Raw genomic sequence first — 7,473 nt, 5'->3', positions numbered from 1 at the left:
ACTTTGTGCCCATGTTTTCAGAGAGTTGAGGTTGAAATCATTGGGTTGGAAGCATGTTTCATTTCCCCAGTATATCAAAGGTGCTATCTAAATGTGAGTATTTATTTATGTCTATCTGTCTGTGTTAACAATCAGATGGACAGGTCAGTGTCTGAGTGTTTTCCCAAATCCCTGATTGTGGGGGGAGGCAGATTCAATCTCAGGTGCCTCACCACTCACTGGGTCACGGAGAAAGTCTGCCGTTACAATGAGATCATCCTTTGCTGTCGTCTCTCCTCGTGCTTCTGTCTAATCCCCACTTCCCTTCATTAAATTCCAGCTGCCTCTTGTCCACGCACATGGGCATGTTGAAGAGCATGAAAGGAGATTGGATTGAAACCGAGAGTTCAATAGCCAGAATGAAAGAGGAAGGATGAAATAAACCGGGTTTGTGGATCCTAGGGGATACAGACTACAGGCTGAGTCCTTTGTGGACATTCCCGCAGGAATATAAGACAGCATTCCATGATGAGAGTTAAACCCGGGTGGCAGGAGGTAAAAACAATGACTGCAGATGCTGGAAACCAAATTCTGGATTAGTGGTGCTGGAAGAGCTCTGCAGTTCAGGCAGCATCCGAGGACAGGCAAAATCCGACCTGTCCTCGGATTTTGCCTGTCTTTGGATGCTGTCTGAACTGCTGTGCTCTTCCAGCACCACTAATCCAGAACTGGGTGGCAGGAGGGGGAGCCACTAGCATGAGCAGGTTGAGTTCAAACACAGGAGGTTTGTTCAGTCAGTAACAGTGTGATCGACATGGATGTGAAGTGAGCAGTGAGGGGAAATGTTGCCACAAGCTGCTGATGGATAACTTCCATTGGAACAGGAGGTGGCCATTCAACCTCTTAACCCTGCTCTGCCATTCAATATGATCACGGCTGATTTGTGGCCTAACTTGCAATTTTCAAAACTCTCCAAACTCATCAATAAACTCCTCTGCAACAGACAAGATGAATATCGAAAAATCAACCTTCTGCAAATGCTGGGAAATCAGAAACAAAAAAACAGAAATTACTGGAAATATTCAGCAGATCTGGCAGCATCTGTGGAGAGTGAACTTTTCGGGTCCAGTGACCGGTCAGGTGACCACCTGCAGCTGACCATTCTGCCTTTTCTGTAACACTCTCTGGATCAGGTTCTGGTGCGAGGAGAATGAGACTGTCAATAACAACTGAGAAAACAGGAGGAAGTGCTCAATCAGAATAAAACCCATTTTGGTCTTTCACTTTTAATTCAACTGCAAACATTATTCATTATTATTTCTGAAATAATAGGCCAGAAATCAATCTTCATGTGATTGGGCCTGTGAAACTGTTGATTCTGACCTGGTCCAGCCTACATGTGAATCCAGATCCTGAATAATGGGGTTGACTCTGAATCATCTCCTGGGCAGTTAGAATGGATGACAAATGCTGCCCTGGCAAGTGATGCCGTGATCCCATGAACAAACAAAACAAATCCAATCGCTGTGGTTACTTGTGAACTCACCGGTGTTTCATCAAGCTGGATATCTGAGTGAATTGCTTCCCACACGCAGAGCAGGTGAATGGCCTTTCCCCAGTGTGTATTTGCTGGAGTACAGTGAGGTTGGATGGTGTACTGAACCCAGTCCCACAATGAGAACAACTGAATGGTCTTTCACTGGTGTTCTGTGACAGGGAGATATGATATTCAGCACTCCGGGGGTCCAGGTACCTCCAAGAGGGATCCAGTGAGAGTTGATTGTGAGAAACTGTTCACATGCATGAAAGAAATAATAATGAGAAGGCACCGGTGTTAAGGTATTGACAAAAGAAGCACATGTGACATGAGACAGAACGTTTTTATGCAGAGAAAGTTTATGGCCTGGAATGCACTGCCAAAGAGTGTAGTGGAGCCAGGTACAATGAAGACAATCGACTTGAACAGTTATTGGAAGGGGACGAATGGGAAGGTTTATGGGGTAAAGGTAGAAGAATAGCATTCGGTAAGGTGATCCTTTGGAGAGCTGATGAGCCAATCAGCCTCCTTTTGCACCGTAACATTTCTGTGAACATTTCATTCTGAGCCCTCTAGGGAAATATCAGGGCAGGGTTTGTCAAGAGGTCAGATTGAATGAGGGTCTCAGTGAACAAAAGTGAGACACAGACACAGAGAGGTTTTCGAATAGATTGATTCAAATGTTACCAATTTTTACGGCCACCAACATTACAGCAGTTACAAATGGGAGTCAACAAGAGTGGAATGAGAGCACCAAATAAATCTTGAACATTTATACAGCTAAAGGGGATGCTGGGTAAAGATACCGCAGTTAGTGCTTATTTCATTCCAGACACACAGCCAGGGAGCACATCGTCCTGTATCTATCCTAATTAGCTCTTGAAGAATTTTGTTCAAGTGTTTCATATTTCCGTCCTCCAGAGAAGACAGCTTCATGCTTCTCAATCTCTCCTGACAGGACAAAGCTGCTGTTAGAATTCAATTCACTGGGGCGTGTTACTCACTGCTTCATGGATTGGAACTGGCAATTGAGACTGTAAGGTTACTATATAAAATATCTTCAATTGTATTGCCAGATTGCTGGGGCTTTAAGAAAAAGAACGTAACTTACAGACATTGAGTGTCAGAGCACCTACTGTTGTGGGGGCATCCTGTTTAGATACAATCTATTGACAACTGTTAGAATGGACTTATACTGACTCCATAGCCATGGTCAGAGCATTATAACGGTCATCGAAGCTGGTAACACATTTCCCATGGCTTAAAAGTCGCAAATGATAGCGTAAGAACAGGTTTGGCGAGTAAAGTCCAGTTATTCAAAATCATCCAAATTTACTTTCAGAAACAAGTGAGAGAAAGCCACATTATTGCATTAGTCCAAATTTAGAATTTCAGGAGAACTGAAGGGAGAGCTGGTGTTGGGAGCTGTAGTAATGAAGGAGATAAACTTGTTTTACAGAGAGAGTTCACAGATGGGAAACTCAGCTTTAACAACACACCCAATTCCGCAGGTCCTGAACATTGTACAGAATATGGAAGGGGAAAGCAGCATTCCCAGCCCAGAGAAACCATTCGTGTTGTGCATGTGGTTAAGGATTAACTCGTCCTGTGATCTGGGATGACACCAATGTGACAGGACCAGGGCAAGGCCGTGTAAATGTGGGGACTGTGAGAAGGAATTCACTTACCCCTCCCAGTGGGACACTCACTGACACAATCAAAATGGGGAGAGGCTGATCACCTGCCCCATGTACGGGAAGGGATTTACTCGACTCTTGCAATCTGATGAGGCACCAGAGACTGCGTAGAGGACTTAGATCTGCTCTGTGTGAGAGAAAGGATTCATTCAAATCTTTCTCCTGCAGAGACACCAGTGCATTCCCACGGGGGAGAGGCCATTCACCTGCTCCATGTGCGGGAAAGGATTCACTCAGTCTTCTGATCTGCTGAGACCCCAGCGAGCCCACACAGGGAAGAGGCCATTCAGATGCTCAATGTGTCAGAAGGGATTCAGTGATTTATCCCGCCTGCTGAGACCCCAGCGGGTTCACACTGGGTAGTTGTTGTTTCCCTCTCTGTGTGACAAGGGATTTGCTGAGTCTTCAACATGACTGACAGCCCAGTGAGTGCACACAGGGAAGTGGTCATCCCCCTGCTCCGTGTGGGGTAGAGTTCACATATCACTGCAGGACTCTGATTCTGGAGTTACTGTTCATCAGAGTCAGGACTGGACCTTGTTCATAATGACACTGTTGGAGTATCGATGTTATTGTTAATCACATTAACTGGGCTGGAGTTGACTGAATTTATATTGCCACTTTCTGAACCTCAGGGTCTCTCTCTGGGCACAAGGCTCCACAAACAACAATGTGACAATGAGCAGGGATCGTCTGTTTTGATTTAAATTGTAATTGTAGCACTGCTGCTTCACAGCACCAGGTACAAGGTTGGAGTCCAGCCTTGGTCAATGTCGAGTTCCCACATTCTCCCCATGATGGTGTGTGTCCACTCCAGGTGCTCTGGTTTCCTCGCAGTCTAAAGATATGCAGGTTAGGTGGATCTGTCGTGCTAAATTGCCCACAGTGTCCGGGAATGTGCAGACTAGGTAGATCAGCCATGGGAAATGCAGTATTACAGGGATGGAGTGTACTGGCTGACATGTTCTTCAGGTGGTCGGTGGGATTTGATGGGCCAATCTTCTCCTTCCACACTGTTAGGATTCTATTCTATGATTAAGGATAAAGGCTTAACAGCAGAGTGTCCTTGGAGAAGGAGCATGTGGTGTGTATCAATGCTTTCGATGCCTTTAGATGGAGGTGGGCACCACATGGGATGCAGTGCTTTATCTCCATCACTGCCCCCTCCTCCCCCCAAATCTACTTTGATTTAGTCCCTTCCCACTCTGTCACTTGTAATGGTTTGCTTTGCCCATAATGGGCTTTGTTTATAAATATTCAATTGGTTACACAAATGGTTTATTGCTGGTGATTATATGTGAACCAAAATGGTGTAAAGATGATGTTGATGGTGGAAAGGTTGCTCAGCTGTGTGAGATAACACTCCTGGGTAGGAGAAATGGGGAACAAAGAGCGCTTCACAGCTCACAGTATGAGAACTGAAAAGCAGTTAAATCAAACCAAAGGTTCAGACAGGGAGGGAACATTTCCCTGGAATTTGAGTAACTAGAAAGTGATGTTGTCCAGGAAGAGACAGGATTTTGTTCTAAAGGGCATTTGAAATTTTAAAAACTGTTATATTCAGATATTTTCAATTCTTTTACTTTTATTTATTGTGGAATAAACTTTAACACAAGGTTAGCAAATTTGTTTTTTTTAAATGTAAAAGACAAATGTTAAATAAAATCCATCAAACCATCCCTCACTGAAAACTGATGTGGACATGCAATCTCCTGGAGAATCTCTGCCCTACCTACTTCTTCCTACCCGGGCTCCATGGCTATATACGTACTTGGAAGATAGCAGCAGGAGGCGGTCATTCGATTGTGCTCCACCATTCAATGGGAAACAGCTGACAATCCAGCTCAGTCTCCTGTTCCTGCTGTGTTCCAATCCCCTTTGATGACTTTACCTCGAAGAACTATATCCTGAAGAAGGGCTTATGCCCGAAACGTCGGTTCACCTGTTCCCTGGATGCTGCCTGACCTGCTGCGCTTTTCCAGCAACACATTTTCAGCTCTATATCAAAGTCCTCCTTTGGCTTCACTGCCTTTTGTTCCAGTGATGTTGTTGTGTTACTGTGTAGGTGTAGGCAGGGGAAATGTGATGGTGCTGCCTCCTGGACAAGGCAGTCAGCATCCCTCATCATCCTGCAGTAATATCAACTGGGTTTCAGCAACTAGAGATAGAAACCGTTTCCAGGATATGGGCTCAGCCAGCATTTGTTCCCCATCTCTAGGTACGCTTAAGAAGATGGTAGTGAGTTGCCATCTTGTACCAATCGCAGTCCATTTGGCGCAGATAGACCGACAATGCTGGGAGGGAGAGTGTTGCAGGATTTTGGCCGAGTAATTCCACATCTTTGGTTTGTCAAATTCTGGATAACTCAATCATGATTGGCACATGATTTTGAGATTTCAGTCCACAAATCTTCACCATCTAGCACACTGTATAAGTGAATAGGTACAGATTAGAAATTCAGAACAGACAATTCTAGTATCTCTGGAATATTTTTCCCCTTTGTTCCCCCAAAGCTGTAACCCTCCAGCCCACTTACTCTCTCCCTCCATTCTGACTCTGCTGCCCCTAATGTACACCCTCCCCATTCTCATGGAGTTGCTGATAAACAGATCCATGCCACCACTTCCCGTCCCTGGTTAGACTCTGCACCCTTTCTGGGTTCACTTCCTTTCCCTTCAGTTGCTGCAAGTCAATAATGTAACAGCAGAATGAAACAAAAGGAAACAGAAAGGGAGGTGGCAGATCCTGGACAGAAGAGCAACCTTCAGTCTGGGAGAATGGGTCAGATCTTTCTTTGTTTCCTCATTGGTCGACTCCCAACGTTATGACAAGTTGCGAATGGAACTTGGTCCCAAGTGGGTGTAGTGACACTTTGACCCCCCAACAATACTACAAGCAGATGCGTCCCTTCGCCAGCCAAAGTGTGAAATGCTTTCCGCTAGTTACCCCAAAGCAAATGCTCCAAAACTCACCCACATTCTGTACATGTCCAGTGCTGGTTTTCCCCGCACACGTGTGGTCCCTGCCTCAGGGATTGTTGGAGTTGTAGTCCCCATGAAGCCTCTGGAGAACTGTCTCTGAAAAGTGAAAGAAAGTGTGGGCTGGTGGGTGTTGTGTATAGGATCCCCATTCAGACACACAGGACATTTGGACTGTCACTGGGTTTTACTGAGACATCCGCTTAGACAACCCGATTTCTGACGTAAGAAATACACATTCAGCCAATTGCATGGTGGGGAGGTTAATAAGGGGAAGCAGATTTCAAGCAGAGGTGTCTCAGTGGCTAGCACTGCTGCCTCACAGCATCAGGGACCCGGGTTTGATTCCAGCCTTAGGCAAATGTGTGGAGTTTACACATTCTCCCCGTGTCTGCATGGTTTTGTTCGGTGCTCCAGTTTCCTCCCACAGTCCAAAGATGCGCAGGTGAGGTGGATTGGTCATGCATGGACCCAGTGGGCAATTTGGCATGAGCCGGTTAGGCAATTAACATTGGGAAATGCAGAGTAACAGGGAATGGATGGGTCTGAATGAGATGCTCATCGTAGGGTGTGGACTTGATGGGTGAATACCCTGTTTCTGTATTTTAGGGACTATTCTATTCTCATGAAGAAGAATATACCTATCTCGATGTGTTTGAATCTGTGGAATTCGCTACTCAAAATGCAGTGGATGCCAGGACATGAGCAAATTTAACGAAGAGATACAGATTTTTAATTTGCAATGAGTTGAAGGGTGAGAGAGAGCTGGGGGGAAAATCCAGCTGAGACCGAGGTGAGCTCAATCATCGCCGTATTAAATGGTGGAGCTGGTTCGAGGGGCTGCATTGCTTCTCCTGTGCCCAGGGCTTATCTTCTTACGGTAATAACTGGAAAGCTGAATCCAAAACTCACCACCTTTAGATTAGATTAGATTACATTACAGGCCCTTCGGCCCAACAAGTACACACCGACCCGGCGAAGCGCAACCCATCCATACGCCTACATTTACCCCTTACCTAACGCTACGGGCAATTTAGCATACCTGCACATCTTTGGACTGTGGGAGGAAACCCACGCAGACACGGGGAGAACGTGCAAACTCACACAGTCAGTCGCTTGACGCGGGAATTGAACCCGGGTCTCTGGCACTGTGAGGCAGCAGTGCTAACCACTGTGAGGCTTCACCAAAGATTTTCGGAAAAAGCAGGATAGTTAGGTGGATTAGCATTCCAAACTTAGATAGTGAGGAAGCATGTAGGAGATAATTATTTTGCAATTTTAA

General features: G+C 45.6%; 1 long non-coding RNA gene across 2 annotated transcripts in view; it reads right to left on the bottom strand.

Annotated features, from left to right (window-relative positions):
* Positions 1-2,089: 2,089 nt before the first annotated feature.
* The window catches only part of LOC148134022 (uncharacterized), a 28,352-nt gene continuing 22,968 nt past the window's right edge, over positions 2,090-7,473 (bottom strand). The window contains exons 7-8 of one of the 2 annotated variants that reach the window (XR_015755960.1): positions 6,186-6,290; positions 2,090-5,639 (exon numbers count right to left, since the gene is read on the bottom strand). This is a non-coding gene — a long non-coding RNA (uncharacterized LOC148134022). The remainder of the gene's footprint in view (positions 5,640-6,185; positions 6,291-7,473) is intronic. The other variant, XR_015755961.1, reaches the window with a different exon arrangement.

The sequence above is a fragment of the Chiloscyllium plagiosum genome, unplaced genomic scaffold (assembly GCF_037043375.1).
Source record: "Chiloscyllium plagiosum isolate Xiang-an unplaced genomic scaffold, Cpla_swu_hap1 HiC_scaffold_117, whole genome shotgun sequence".
NCBI lineage: Eukaryota > Metazoa > Chordata > Chondrichthyes > Orectolobiformes > Hemiscylliidae > Chiloscyllium > Chiloscyllium plagiosum.
This window is presented reverse-complemented; position numbering and strand designations above follow the sequence as displayed.